Source organism: Cebus imitator, unplaced genomic scaffold (assembly GCF_001604975.1).
Source record: "Cebus imitator isolate Cc_AM_T3 unplaced genomic scaffold, Cebus_imitator-1.0 Scaffold114, whole genome shotgun sequence".
NCBI lineage: Eukaryota > Metazoa > Chordata > Mammalia > Primates > Cebidae > Cebus > Cebus imitator.
Window position 1 is genome coordinate 1,642,980 of NW_016107429.1, and position 17,425 is coordinate 1,660,404.

A 17,425-nucleotide genomic window follows, 5' to 3' on the forward strand; every position below is an offset into this window, starting at 1 on the left:
TGTCTATATAGATATATAGACATCTATGTAGATATATAGATATATATCTACAGCTATATATATTTGAATTGTATGTTTTATACATTAAATATATGTATGCATACAACCTGTTGATTAAAAATATCTAAATGTTACAGCTAGGTAGAAAGAATAAGCTCTAGTGTGTTCTAAAGCACTGTAGAGAGACTAAAATAACATTTTATTTCAAGTATTGTATAGTTACAAATATTATATACAGAGGAGGACAACACTGAGCAATTTTTTTAAAAAGTTCCAAAATTGTCAGGCTTACAATTCTCTTTTCATTTTTATATTAAGATTTTCTTATGGAAAACTGTGTAGCCAACTGTATCACCCATTTGGCTACTGTGATGGTAATTTCATGTTAATTCTGCTGGGTCACTGGGTACTGGGATATTTTTGCAAACCTTATTTCGATGTTTCTGTGAGAGTGTTTCTGGATGACTTGTCATCTACACTGATAGACTAAGTAAAACAGATCACCCTTCCTTATGGCAGTGGGCTGCATCCCATCAGCTGAAGAGTGAATTTGAACATTCCCAACACAAAGAAATGATAAATGTTTGAGGTGGTGGATGTGCTTGTTAATCTGATTTGGTCACTGCACATTGTATACATGTATACCGATATCACATGGTGCCCCATAAGTACATACAATCATTATATGTCAGTTAAAAATAATAATAAAAGCTAAAAAAGCATATATGAAAATCCATACAGAGGACTCTAACATAATTGATTCAGATTCTAAGTCAGTTTTCCATAAATTATTTTCCAGCACGTTTGGCATTTAAAAGACATTCGATAAATGCCAAATTATACTATCTCTATGATTTTATCTTTTAAAATATGTCATTGCCTATTAAATAGTGCCTGCTTGAAGACACAATGGTCCACTTTATAGGTACAATTACCCTATTTTTCATAGAAAGAAACCAAGGCACCTAGGTAATGTCTGAGGCCATTATTATAGGTTAAATGGCAGAGTTGGAATTTAATGACCTATACCTCTGACTCCTTAGTTCCATGGGTCTTTCAGGACATTTTGCCTCCAAATCTTTCAGGGAACTTTAGAGTTTTAGGTGGACACCAAGGAACATAGTAATATTTTAAAAATAAACATTTACTTTCTTAAAAAGTTTAATTTATGACTAAATAGAAAGTGACTAAAGTGTGATATTGTAGAAAAAAGGTAACAAAGGATTTTGAATGTGTATGTTGAGAAAATAAGAGCAATCCTAATTTCTTATAAGTTAAGACAGACATTGAGTAGACAAAAGGAGAAGAAAGAGAGTGTTAAAAAAAAGTTTTGGTAGTAAGTTGAGGCTTGGTGATGAAACTTTGAAACACTTTTTTGAATTGCCTCCTAGCCACAATCCTCTGATTTTCTTTTTTTCCTCTCTCTACACATTCTCATATTTCACTGGTTTTTCTTCCTCTGTCAAATACTTATTTCTTTTTTATTCCTCTGTGTTTAGTCTTAGAACTTCCTTCTGGTTTTACTCTACATAGTGTTTTTCCTCTGTGATATAGTGTATTTCCATAACTATATTTTGATACGTAGGTAAAATATCCAAGGAAAGAAACCCTATGACTGAAATATTCAGACTGGGATAATAAGACAATGCAAGCAATTTAATATAATTTCAAATAAAACTAAATTCCCTTTCATTTTGCATGTATATGACATATCTTTCTGTTCAAAAGTTTTATATGTTGTAGCTCTTTCTACATCATTTTCCTCATAATTTTATAAAATGTGTTTGTTTTCATTTGTACTATTCCCTATCCTCTCTCCCCTATATTTTGTAAATTCCTTGTACTTCTTTGAGTAATCCTATCCATATGCTTCCCAGCTTTCTTGATGTATTCCTTTATTTCCATTCTCATATTTTCCATCTTAGCCAAAATACATAACTAGTTGGACAAACTTGTATGTGTAGGGATGGGGAAGATTTTGCAGTGGAAAATACATAAAACAACTTAGATTATAGGGAGGGACAAGACTGGGCAATTAAAAAAACAACCTTCCAAAATTGGCCTACAATTCTTGTTTCAGTTTTCTTTTAAAATTTTCTTATGGAAGACTGTGTATCCAACTGTGTCATTCAGTTAGCTACTGCGATGGTTAATTTCATTTGTCAATTTGACTGGGCTGTTGGGTACTGGGATATTTCTGCAAACCTTATTTTAAGTGTTTTTCTGACAGTGTTTCTGGATGACTTTAAAAATTTACACTGATAGACTATGTAAAGCATATTACCCACCCTATGGGAGTGGGCTTTATCACATCAGCTGAAGGTGGATATGAAATTAGACTGACCCTCCTCTAAGTTATAGAATATTCATTCTGCCTGAACTGAGACACTGGCTTTTCTTGCCTTGAGACTCAAACTGAAACACTGGTTCTTCCCCAGTCTCAAGCCTGCCAGCCTTGGGTCTGAAATTTCAAAATCAGCTGTTCTGGATATCCAGATTGCCGATTATAGATCTTAGGACTTAACCAGTCTCCAAAATTGTGTAAGCCAATTCCTCATAATAAATATCTTGATTTTTATATATACATCATTTGATTCTGTTTCTCTGGAGAACTCTGACAAATACAGCTACAGGTAACTCAAATGTAATTTGTTTGAAGGTTAACTATCTTTCCTTCAGATTTGCTAATATTTATAGATCAGTAAATGGTATCATGATTCAGTTGTTCATGATATCACCTCCCTCAACACTTTGCTTTCCACTACCTACCTCAATTAGCCTAGATATTTCCCTGATCATCCCTCTTTCAAATTACTTTCATGTTTCATCTGACTTATTGTGTACACTCTTTAAACTGATTACCTGAATCCATTTTTGCTGCTCTCCAACCAGTCTCCACACAGTAGAGAAGTCCCTTACAAAATAAATCTGATAATTTTACTCTTTTGCATAAATTTCTTCAATTGCATTTCACTATTTTGGAATGAATTTGGAATCCCTTGTTACCTACAAAGCCTTGCATAATCTGTCATCTCTGTGCCACACCAGTCTCACTTCGTGACATTCTTTCATTCTTGCTTTACTTTCCAGCCACGTGGACTGCACCATGTTATCTTCTGCCTCTTCAACTTTATGCATACTCTTTACACAAATAAAGCTGTTATTTTTAAAAGATTGTTTATGACCTGAGTAAAGGTAAAGAAATAAAAATGTCTGATGCTATTGCCTAAAATTTTTTCTCTTGTTTTTTTGCTTCTGAACTCAATCATTTTTTCCAGTCAGAGCTCAAAAAGTATCTTCATGATAAAGCCTCCAAGGATGCTGAGATGGTTTGTTATGTATTTCTATAGCAGCTTGCCATTTTCTTTCTCAGCATTTTGTCTAGGGGTGATTATTGGGGAGCAGTTCTCTATGGGGTTTCTAAACATCTCATAACAACTTTGTTGTAGACTATCTTTTTAGGATGTGTGCAAAGCAAACAGCCTTGGATGATAAATAGGCTCTTCCACTGAAAAAGAGGGCAGACAGTTTTTTTAACAAATGTAATTTAGATAGTATCTGTCTCCTGGCTAAGATGGGACAGGTTACCAGATATCCTTTATATAAAATTGGGGCCTCTTCAACATGGATAAAACTAGAAAGCAGTATTTTAAGAGAAAGAAGTTAGTTATAAAATGCCATGTATTCTATGATTTTTTACTTACATGAAATGTCAAAAATTGTAAAGTATACAGAGATAAAAAGTAGATTGGTGGTTACGTAGGGTTGTGGGAAGAGAGTTGGTTAATGGGGAGCACCTGCTGATGGGCATAAGGTTTATGTAGGGGGTGATAACAGTGTTCTAAAAATGATTGTGATGATGATTACATAAGGTTGTAACAATATTTAAAAAACCATTTAACTGTTCATTTTAAATAGATCAGTTGTTTGGTACATAAATTATATTTTCAATAAAGCTGTTATATTTTTTTAAATGTGTTTATGATTTTAATAAAGATAAATACAAGTATCCTGGACTTTATAATCTCAGGGTTCCCCAGGTATACAGCAAACCCACTGCATGTGTAGCACCCTATGAGATGTGGGTGTGATTGAATAGGGAGAACTGCTGTGAACAGGATGCTCATGTTGCCGGCTGTGCTGTGAATAATAGTAATTTTTCCTTTACTCAGAAGTCTCACACCTTTTACCAGGTTCAGGAAACTCTGGCAGGGGAAATTATTAGCTCAAAAGTAAAGTAAAATTTCAGAAACTTCATGGTTTCTGACAGCCACCATGTACTTAATTTTTGTGTATATCCTTGAATCTTTCCTTTCTGTAGTATAAACTTCCCTATCCTTGTCCTCACATAGTGTTTAACCTATAAGTGCTCTTTAAAAAAAAGTCTTTAAAAGCAAAGACTAGGCCAGGCACAGTGGCTCACACCTGTAATCCCAACACTTCGGGTGGCCAAGGTTGGCATATCATAAGGTCAAGAGATTGGGACCATCCTGGCCAACATGGTGAAACCCTGTCTCTACTAAAAATACAAAATGATGTGGGCCTGGTGGTACATGCCTATAGTCCCAGCTACTTGGGAGGCTGAGGCAGGAGAATCGCTTGAACCCAGTAGGCAGAGGTTGCGGTGAGCTAACTGCACTCCAGCCTGGTGACAGAGCAAGACATTGTCTCAAAAAGAAAAAAAAAAGTCTACATTAAAGATATTAAGTTGAGCCAAATAAAATTGATGATGTTCAATTCCTCTTGTCCTGCAAGAATGGCCCTACATATGGTTTAGCCTAACAGTAAAAATTGCAGGTAAGTAGAGGCACTAGTTCCCAGAAAAAAATAATAGACTTTGTGCTTGGGAAGAAGTAAGAAAATAATCTATGAAAGAAAGAACACGTAAAAGTTTATTTAAAACATAGTACCATTTTATTTATTTATTATTTATTTGCAATTGACAAATATTTGTATATCTTTATGGACTACAACATGTTGTTTTGATCTATCAATACATTGTAGAAAGATTCAAACTAACTAATTATGAAAAGAATGGCTATGAAGAATGAGATAAGGAATTTTCTAGGCATGAATAAATCAATTGGGGTGGGAAATTGAGGAAAAACTAAATGTGAGTTACAGTAAATTTCAAAACAGCCAATATCAGAGTTTTATGGGGTTTTCTAGAGAAGCTGAAGATTCTAGTAGCAGATGACAAGGTAATAAATAATCTGACCTTTTGGTCAAATACGTATAATCCTATTAGCTAAGTTACAGTGATGCTGAATTTCTAGTTATATATATAATACTTCTTAAGCTACCATTTTTGATAGCTATGTAGGATGTTTTATATATGCCCTTTGCAGATAATCTAATGAATATGTCACTCCCAGTCTTGCCTCCTCCTTATACAATTTCTATACTGCAGCCAATGTCATAATTTTACAATATAAACCAGATCAAGAGACATTCCTGATTAAACTCAATTTCCCCTCTCTCCCCCTCTCTTGTGTCTTTCTCTCTGTCCTTTCTAAACCCGGGTAGACAGGTTGAACTTTTATTTGCATTTTCAAAACTTCTAATCCCCTGACTAACTCAGGTGCTTAATGTAGACTTATTTTTCTGAGGACCCCACTCTTCTTACCACCCCTGGGAAACTGGCTTTATCCTGGACCTTCAGTTTCAGCTTAAATATCCTAGCTTCATAGAGATAATATTTAAACCCATGGTCCAAGGAAGACTGTTTCTATTCCTAATGTTCCTTGGGCCCCAATCATTTTCTTATAGAACTTCTCATTTATTGTTACAATCATCCCTCAGCATCACTGGATGATTAGTTCCAGAGCATCCTACAAACACCGAAATCTGCTTATTTTCAAGTCCTTTATATGAAAGGTGTAATGTCTGCCTGTAACCTATGCATATCCTCCCATATACTTTAAATCAACCCTAGATTACTTACATTACCCACCTGCAAGGGCCTCCAGATGCTCCTGTCTGGCTGCCTCTGCAGGAGCATGTGCACAGCACAGCCTCTGCTGCCCGACACGAAAGCTTCGCCAGTGGCCCCACCTGAGTGTTTTCCAAGAGGCCTAGCAGCACTTTGGATCCCCCAGCACCACCAGTGCCCAACTTCAAGGTGCCAGAATACAAAGCCAGGGGCTCAGTCCCAGTGCCTCAAGGTTGTAGCACACAGCTCGGGAGTGTTAAGGTGAGATCTGTGGCTGGTGCTTGAGCAGATGGGGGAAACCTCAGTTTCAGAACACTGAAAAGGGATGAAAGATGTATGATTTGTGGGCTGGCACAGTAGTAGAACATACCTTCCATCCTAGGGCTGGTCTGTGATGGGTTTAGCCAGCCTATCCTGCCAACTGCAGCTTTTGCCCAAGAGAGCCCCATAACTCAGAACATCTGAGGAAAGAAACACATGTGCGGCACCAGTAATCACAACAAGCTCTCCTAAGGTCTGAAGCAGACCTGGAGAGAAGACGGGGGTCATCTCTCTCCACAACTCCCAAACCCAGCCAGCTACAGAGACTGCTGCAAAGGCACTGAAATAGAGGAGCCACATGACTGAGTAAGCCTATCTGCTGACCATTACTCTTCAGTGCCACCTACTGTGGCAGCCCAAATTACAACACAAAGAATATTCTCACAATATACATTGCCTACGAAACCTAGGGCTAGAATCTCACAACAAATACATGTTCTGTACAGAGCCTTGGTCCTCTGAAAGCACCCAAAAATGAAGCCAACTAACTACACTCAACCTATATGACAGTTGAAACTTCAAGAGAAATAAATAATATAAAACCAAAAAGCCCCATTCAAATGACAGCTAATTAAAAAGAGGAATACCAGCCGTCTTGATGAGAAAGAATCACTGGAAGAACTCTGAAAATTCAAAAAGCCAGAGTATTCCCTTACCTCCAAAAGAGTGAACTAGCCCTCCAGCAGTGGTTCTTAATCAGGCTAAAATGACTGAAACGATAAACACAGAATTCAGAATCTGGATAGCAAGGAAGCTCACCAAGATTCAGAAGAAAGTTGAAACCCAATCCAAGGAATTCAATGAAATGCTCTAGGAAAGGAATCCAATAAAACACTACAGGAATTGAAGGATGAAATAGCTTGTTTAAGAAAGAACTAAACTGAATATGTGGAATTTAAAAATTAACTACAAGAATTCATTAATACTGTTGGGAGCATGAATGGCAGAATAAACCAAGTTGAGGAAAGAATCTCTGAGCTTAATGACAAGGTCTCCAAAGCAACTGAGATAAAAACAAATAAAAAATCTAAAAACTGAGTAAAATCTCTAAGAAATATGGATTTATTTAAAGTTACCAAATCTATGACTCATTGGCATTCCTGAAAGAGAAAGAGAGAGAATAAGCAACTTGAAAAATATGGTTGAGGATAGAGTCCTTGAAAATCTCCCCAATCTTGCTAGAGAGATTGACATGTAAATTTTAGTAATACAGAGAACTCCTGCAAGATATTGTAAAAACATTACCATTCCCAAGGTAGTAGTCATCAGATTCACCAAGGTCAATAAGAAAAAAAAATCTTAAAAGCAGCTTGACAGAAGGGTCAGATCACTTTTATAAAGTGAATCCCATCAGTTTAGCAGTGGACTTCTCAGCAAAAAACTTCATAAGTCAGAAGAGACCGGAGTCCTACTTTCAGCATCATTAAAGAAAATAAATCACAGCCAAGAATTTCATATCCTGCCAAACTAACCTTCGTAAGCAAAAGAGACATAGGATCCTTTTCTGACAAACAAATGCTAAGGGAATTTGTTATCACTGGATCACCCTCACAAGAAGTACTTAAGGGAGTGGTGAACATGAAAATAAAAGAACGATATCTACTGCCACAAAAACACAATTAAGCACTTAGCGCACAGACATTACAAAGTAAATAAAGAATCACGTCATCAAGTCTACAAACAGCCAGCTAACAACATGATAACAAGAGAGAATTTCATATAGCAATACTAGCTTTGAATGCAAACAGTCTAAATGTTCCACTTAAAGGCATAGAGTGGCAAAAGACAGGACCCAACTGTCTACTGTTTTGAAGAAACCCATCTCACATGTAATGGCACTTACTGACTCAAAGTAAAGGAATAGAAAGAGATCTATCATACAAACTGAAGACAAAAAACAGCAAGGGTAGCTACTCTTACATCAGATAAAATAGACTTTAAGCCAACAATTACGTACAAAAAAGCGACATGACATTATATACTAATAAATGGTTCAATTAAACAAGAAGACTTAATTATCCTAAATATATATGTACTAAACACTGGAGCACCCAGATTTACAAAACAAGTTCTTCTTGACCTACCAAAAGACTTAAATAGTGACACAATAATAGTGGGAGACTTCAACACATTGCTGAAATCATTAACTAGGTCATTGAGACAGAACATTCACAAAGAAATTCTGGACTGAAACTCAACATTTGACCAATTAGATCTAATAAACATCTACAAAATACTCCACTAAACAACCACAGAATATACATTATTCTCATCTATACACAGATTGTACTCTATGACTCAATGACACATGCTCTGCCATAAAGCAAGTCTCAACTCAAAAAAATAAAAATCATACTAAAGACACTCATGGACAAAGGTGCAATAAAAATAGAAATTAATACCAAAACCATCTCACAAAGCCAAACAATTACATGAACATTAAGCATTTTGCTCCTGAATGACTCTTGGGTGAACAGTGAAATTGAGGTTGAAATCAAAATATTCTTTGAAATTAGTGAAAATACAGATACAACATTCCAAAATGTTTAGATGCAGCTAAAGCAATGTAAAGAGAAAAGTTTATAGTGCAAAATGCCTACATCAAAAAGTTAGAAAAATCTCAAATGAACAATACAACATCACACTTAGAGGAAGTAGCGAAAAAGACAACAAACCAATTTGAAGGCTAGTTGAAGAAAAGAAATAACTAAAATAAGAGAGGAACTGAACAAAATTCAGACATAAAAATCCATACAGAAAATCAATTAAATAAAAAGTTAGCTTTGAGAAATATTTTTTTTAAATATTGATAAACTGCTGACTATATTAACAAAGAGCAAGAGAGAGAGAGAAAGATCCAAATAAGCACAGTCAGAGAAGGCAAAGATAGACAATATAAGTGACTCCACAGAAATACAAAAGATTCTCAGAGATTATTATGAATAGCACTATACACACAAATTAGAATACCTACAGGAAATGGATAAACTCCTGCAAACACACAACCTTCCATGATTGAACCAGGAAGAAAAATGAAAACCTGAACAGACCAGTCATGGGTTCTACAATGTAATCAACAACAAAAAACCTGCCAACCAAAAAGAGCCCTGGGCCAAGTGGATTCAAAATTACATTATATCAGAACAGAATACAAATAATTGGTACAAATCCTACTGAAATTCTTCCAAAAAATTGAGGAAGAGAGTCTCTCCTGTTTCATTCTATAAAGCCAGCATCACCCTGATACCAAAACCTGACAAAGACACAACAACTACAAAACCAGAAACCAATTATGCTGATGAACACAGATGCAAAAATCCTCAGCAAAATATTAGTGAATCGAATCCAGCAGCATATCAAAAAGTTAATTCACCACAATCAAGTAGACTTTATTCCTGAGATATAAGATTGATTCAACATACACAAATCAATAAATGTGATTCACTATGAAAACAGAATTAAAAACAAAACGCATATGATAATCTCAAGATACTAAAAAAGCTTTTGATAAAATTCAGCATTCTTTCACAATAAAGTCCTTTAACGAGCTAGCCTTCAGAGGAATGTTCCTCAAAATAATAGGAGCTATCTACGACAAACCTAGAGCCAACATCATATTAAACTGGCAAAAGGTAGAAGCATTTTCCTTGAAAACTGGAACAGGATAAAGATGTCCACTGCCATCTCTCCTATTCAGCCTTGTACTAGGAAGTGCTAGCCAGAGTAATTAGACAATCAATCAATCAATGGCTTCCATATAGGGAAAGAAATATCTCTTTGCTGATGATATGATTCTATACATAGAAAACTCTATGGCTCCTGGAACTGATAAACTTCGGTAGAGTTTCAGCATACCAAATCAATGTACAACAATCAGTACCATTTCTAGATGCCAATAATGTTCTAACCAAATGCCAAATGAAGAACACAATCCCACATACTATAGCGGCCAAAAAGTAAAACACCTAGGAATACATCTTTCTTGTAGAAAGTACTCTATAAGAAAAACTACGAAAACACTGCTGAAAAAAATCAGATATGACAAAAATAAATGGAAAAACATTCCATGCTCATGGATTGGAAGAACCAGTATCATTAAAATGGCCATCCTGCCAGAGCAATTTACATATTCAATGCTATTGCTATCAAGCTATCAATGACATTTTTTACAAAATTAGGAAAAACCTTTTCTAAAATGCATATGGAACCAAAAATAGAGCCCCAGTAGCCAAAGCAATCCTAAGCAAAAAGAACAAAGCCCGAAGGATCACATTACCCAACTTCAGGCTATATGACAGAGCTATAATAACCAAAACATCAAGCACAATACTAGTTTAAAAACAGATATGTAGACCAATGGAACAGGCCTGAGAACCCAGAAATAAAGCTACAAACCTACAACTATCTGATCTTTGTCAAGCTCAACAAAAATAAGCAATGGGGAAAAGACTTCCTATTCGATAAATAGTGCTAGCGTAACTGCCTATAAATATGCAGAAGAATAAAATTGGACATCTGCCTTTCACCATAAACAAAAGTTAAAGATTAAAGACTTAAATTTAAGACCTCAAACTATAAAAATCATAGAAATAAGACCTAAGAAATGCCCTAATCAATATTGACTTGGGCAAAGAATTTATGGCTACATCCTCGAAAGCGACTGAAACAAAAACAAAAATTGACAAGCGGGACCTACTTGACTAAAAGCTTCTGTACAGCAAGGGATACTGTCAATGGAGTAAACAGACAATCTACAGAATGGGGAGAAAATATTCACAAACTATACATCCAACAAAGATCTAGTATCCAAAATCTATAAGGCACTTAAATCAACAAGCACAAAGTGAATAATCCCATTAAAAAGTGGGCAAAGGACATGAACAGACACTTCTGAAAAGAAGATTACAAGCAGTCTACAAACATGAAAAAAAAAATGCTTATCATCCCTAAGCTTCAGAGAAATGCAAATAAAAACCACAATGAGATATGATCTCATACCAGCTGTAATGGCTTCCATTAAAAGAAAAGTGGGCTCTTACACACTGTTGGCAGAAACATAAATTAAGCACAGTTAGAAGATTTTTCAAATAACTAAGGTTGAGCTACCATTTGACCCAGCAATTCCTTTACTGGGGAAGGAAAATAAATCATTTTACCAAAAGTACACATGCAACCTTGTGTTCATTGCAGCACTATTCGCAATAGCAAAATATTGAATTAATCCAGGTGCCCATCAATGGTGGATTGGATAAAGAATAGTTGTTACGTATATACAGTGGAATAAATACTATGAAGCTATTAAGAAGATCAAAATTGACTGGGCACAATGGTTCATGCCTGTAATCCCAGCACTTTGGGAGGCCGAGGCAGGTGGATCGCCTGAGGTCAGGTGTTCGAGACCAGCCTGGCCAACACGATGAAAACCTGTCTCTACTAAAAATACAAAAATTAGCCAGGTGTGGTTGCCTGTAGTCCCAGGGTGGGCATGATGGTGCCAGCCTGTAATCCCAGCTACTGGGTAGGCTTAGGCAGGAGAATTGCTTGAATCCAGGAGACAGAGGTTGCAGTGAGCCAAGATCATGCCATTGCGCTCCAGCCTGGGCAACAGAGTGAGACTTCATCTCAAAAAAAAGAAAGAAGATCAAAGTCATATCTTTTGCATCAACATAGATACAGCTGCATACAGCTGGAGGTTATTATCCTAAGCAAATTAATACAAGAACAGAACATCAAATAGTACATGCTTTCAGTAATAAGGGGTAGCTAAACATTGGATACTTTTGCACATAAAGACAGGTACAACAGATACTGGGGACTACTAGAGGGGGAAGGGAGAGAGGAGGACAAGGACTTAAAAAACATACTTACTGGATCCTGTGCTCACTGCCTGGGTGACAGGTTCAATTATATCCCAAACCACAGCATCATGCAATATACCTTTGTAACAAGCCTTCACATGTGCCCCCTGATTTTATAATAAAAGTTGGAAAATGTATTGGACCATTGTAAGATAGCCTAGATAATGCTAAGCTGTCTGGCCTTCCTAGTAAATGGTTAGTTTTACACGTTGACATCTCTAGATTTACATATTAATTGTTCATATTTCAACTGGTAATACATACATATTTGAACCAAAATAAATTTTTACACTCACATCTTCAGCTTTTTTTTTCTTTTTTCTTTTTTCTTTTTTTTTTTTTTTTGATTTGTTTTTTTTTTTTTTTTTTTGGAGTGTCGCTCTGGTAGTGCAGGCTGGAGTGCAATGGTGCAATCTTGGCTCACTGCAACCTCTGACTCCCAGGTTCAAGCAATTCTCTGCCTCAGCCTCTGGAGAGGCTGGAATTAGAGGTGCCTGCCACCACAACCTGGCTAATTTTTTTTATATTTTTAGTGGATACGGGGTTTCATCATCTTGGCCAGGCTGATCTTGAACTCCTGACCTTGTGATCCACCCACCTCGGCCTCCGAAAGTGCTGGGATTACAGATGTGAGCCACTGCACCCAGCCTTCAGTTTTATTTTTATCAATTTTTTAATTAAAAAAGAAACACATTCAACCTGAAGAATCTGCCATGCTGAAATTATGTCAGGTTTTGAGATTTGCTAAGCTATCCTCTGAAACTTGTATATGATGAACATCAGGTAGCTAATGAGCTCTGGGCAATGGAGGCAATAATCCCTTTTCCCTCAATACCTACACCACATAGTATAGGAATTTAAATGATACAACATCAACTTCTGCTGTGGATGTCACTGATAATGTGTCAATACAAAGAAATGAGTAAGACATGCTTTGTTCTTTTTAAATAACAATCTACTCCACAGTAGTTTTATTGAACAATAAGGAAATCTTACATCATTGTTTTCAGAAGGAATGCATGACATCTGAATAGGGCATCCAGGAGAGAGTTTGTATAAATCACTAAGGCCTCCTTCTGACCTTCACCAGGAAGGCTTCTTAATTTTACAACTGTTCACTTGTGCTATCATTATGCAAAAATACAGACTAGGGATAAATAATGCCTTGGTTCTGTAAGCCTTAGAAAAAAGCAGATTTATCCAATACCTTAAAGTATACTGAAATAAATATATGTATTTTTTTAATTGGAAAAACAACATATAACCTATGTAAAATGAGTCAAACTGAAGAGTCAAAGAGTTACAGAGCCCCTATTTTACTGGAATGTATTTTTCTCTACCTGTTTTACTGAAAATTTTAGTTTCTCTTTTTACATCTGTTCTTATCTTAATTCAGGGGAACTCTAACATACTCTGTTTTCTTCTTTCATCAAAGAAGGAAGATCTATTTTGACTGCTCGGAGCACAGCAAGGATTCAAGCTTAAAGCTGACTGACCACAAACTCCAAATATTGCCCTGAGCCCAGTTTCTAAACTGTTTTTCTTTTGTTCTTTGTCACACTTTGCTAAATACTTCATTTTCATTACCATTTATTGGAACTCATTTATTGGCCTGATTGTTAAATGAAATGTGTCTTCCTGCACCATCCATATCTTAGCTCTTGTTTCTCATTATACAGGCTTATAGATGGTAAATGTGACTCTTTGGGAAGTTTTCTCCCCTCTAGGCTCAATTGATGCCAGTTCCAGGGTTTTTACTGTATCCTCTGCACCTACCATAGGTTTTGTAGCCCTGTTATATTTTAATTTACACTTTTCTGTCATTGTCCTAAGTTTATATAACTAAACCTTTAATTATTAGCACAAAATATTACTGAAATACGACTCCAATAAATGCTATTAAATTCTCTGCAGTAAAACAAGCAGAATGTTATGTTTGAGTAGCACCTTTGATTTAAGTCATTTTGCTAACATGGGCTGAGTAAAAAAATATCAAGTAGTCCACACTAAATCCCCCTATCTTAGAAAGAATGGCTGCTATGCACATGTTGTTTTGTTAGCTACCAAAGAAGGCACAGTAATTTATCAATTGTCTTTAGAAAAATATATAGCAACCTCAGAATTCTGGGCTCCTTGTAAGAGAGAATAATGTAGGCATTCTATAACTGAAAGAAAGCTAATGATGCATTATGAGATTGAATGTTTTCATCTGAAAATTACCATTAAAATTTATTTTTTTCAATCTCAATATAATGATCATCTCAGTGGTGGAAAACAAAGAAAACAAATAGCATTAGGGACTTGGGGAAGAAATCACTTGAATATATCTGATTTACATTGGTAATCATGTTCTGGAAAGTCTGATCCTCCCATTTTAACTCTTTCCTTTTATACTTTAATGACTTTAAAAATATGTGGTCTGTTTTTATTTTTCAAAATCTATATCTTGTTTAGCATTCAGAGTGGATTAACACAATTTAACAATTTAAAGAGAATCAGCCTATATTTACATGGACACAGTCTACTAACTTTTGAGTCACTTTTATATAAAATTAGCCACATATTGTTCTTTTACTACAGTTGATTCAGTTGATTCTTTAAAAACACATGTTTGAACTGCACAGGTCCATTTATAGATGTACACAAGTGAAGATAGAGTATTTGTGGAATGTGAAACTGGTGTGTACAGAGGACGAATTTTTTCCGTTAATGGGTTCCACAAGAATCTGAGCATATGTGTATTTTGATATCTGAGGGGATCCTGGAACCATTCCCCTGCCAATGCCAAGGGATGATTACACATATTTAACTGAAGAAAATTTTTGATCTAAAAATAAGCCTCAAACAACATATTCCTTTAATTATTGATTTATATTCTTACACTCATGCAAACATAAATATATTTCTTAAATTTATAATTTACTGCTGCTTTAAAAGTTGTTTCCAATAATTAACTAAATTCGATTTTTAAAGTGTCTCATAGTTTTCGAGAAAAAGTTAAAAGAAGAAAAAATTACTTTTAATTCACTTTAATTAGAATTTAAAAGCTAATATAAGTAAAAACACTGTGTAGGAACTGAGAAGATAAACATTTAACTAATATTCTGTCTTTACAGTCAATCAAGTTAATCAAGCAAATTTTTACCTAATTGTCTATATAGCAGACATTTGATATGTGCTATGTCAGTACATATTGCTTTTGGAATATGGAAGAGAAATAGATTAGTTCTTATTTGAGGCATACATTTTGGTTTATTGCAGTGGGTTAAAAGTGATGGTTTTGGTTTATTAAGTTAACCTTCTGACAAGGAGTAAAACTTCTTTTATTTTAAAACTTATATATGTATTTTTTAACCTAGATCTTTAATACTAGTTTTTAAGCATGATTTGAGCTCTCAATCTCCACACCACAGTAAAAGATAAACTAGTTTTATTTGATGTCTTACTTTTACTAGTGTCCTGAAAGGTGAAATCATTCATGCATAGGTAATTGCTCCAGTGAATTTCCTTGATATGCATGTGTGATTGTAATTTTTAAATATCAAGTGGGTAGTTACTGGGAGAGATTTTAAGAGCAAATGTTTTTAATGCATGGTTGACACATTTCATTCCCAATTGATTATATTATTTACAATATTAATGAACCTGATACTCTTTCTCCTATCAAAGGCAACGCTATGCTGTTCTAATGCTCAGTAATGTGACCAATGCAAGCTTTTGTCTGGGAGAAGATGGGGAAGAAAGGTTAGCTCTCCCCCTAATATGTTATCTTCTGCAGGGCTATGCACAACCCATTTGTTGGTCTGGTGCACAAAGCTCAAATTAGGTCACAATCTCGCATGCCTGAAATACAAAAAATTGGGAGGCATTTAGCATTAAGCTCTTTTTTTTTTCTTTTTAATCAGGGGTTTCTACTTTTTAAAAAAAATTATTTATTTTTCTTTAGATGCATACTATATCTGGCATTTCTCCCCATGTTATACCTCCCCACCTTTCTCTCCCTCCCCACGCCCCCGCTGTCTTTCCCCTAGCCCCCGCCAACTGCCCAGAAAGCCAAACACTGTATGTTCTCACTCATAGGTGGGTGTTGAACAATGAGAACACGTGGACTCAGGGAGAGGAGCATTATTTTAAAACATATTTTTAAATATATTCATTGTACTTATGGCCTATAATGGCCATTTAACACTTTTGAATTAGTTGTTAATATTGTAATGGTTAAGTGTAAATTTTCAAATGCCTGCATTAGTTACTGTAAATTAACAATGAGATTGACCATTAATGAATTATAATTATTTAAAAAATTCAATATAGACTTGTTAGCAATTTATTTAAACTGAGCTCTAAACTACGTTAAGAGCAGTGTAAGTTTACCACATTATAAACATACTCATTCATGCAGAACAGCAAATGTCAAAGGAAAAGGCTAATAGTTTCATAAGCAACCTTAACAGGAACAATATATAATAGATGCCATGGGGCCTGACAGTTCTAATCAAGTTGGTAGGTAACCTTCAAACTGCAAGGACAGATTTAAAAATTAGGATCTCATGTTCTGGTAGCTATTATAAAATAATCAGCTGTCAGTTTACCGAAGTATATGATTTAATACTTGAATCATCTCCAAAGCTGAAAAATTAATCCCACAAACTATTTAATTAATAGTTTTGTAAACAATTTTAAAAGTAGAAGGAATGACTTTTAATTCACTTTATTAAAATTTAGGAATTAATATAAGTAAAAACATCTATTTATCTTACCATATTAGAAATTGATATGTGCTAAAGCATTATATTATAATAAAAATACTTGCACACTTAGTCTCCCATGTAGGTTTACATTTTGACTACCATTTCACAAACTTTAACAACAAAAAGAAACTACCTTTCAAAGGAGAAAAATAGTGCTGTATACTATAGACTGGCTACTTTAACATAAATGGGGAAAAGTTCTGTAGGTTATCATCCAAGAGCCAATTTGCAAACCCTTTGAGGATCACAAAGGGCTCAGTTATAAATAGCATGACTTGAGAACAAATCATTGTCAAACCAAATGTATTTTCTACTATGACAGAATAATGGCCTTGATTCCTTCAATCTACAGTAAGTGTAATCGAGCTTGACCTCAGGAAGTCTTTTAACTCTGTCCCACATGGCATACTCATCAACAAGCCAGGAAAATATGGTTTAGGTTATGCTATTGTTCACTTGACATAAAAGTCATCAGAGTGTGGTACTCAGAAGAAGTTATTGATGGCTCATGGTTGACCGGGATGTTGGAATGGAATAAGAGAAGTAGTTGGTTTATGTCTTAT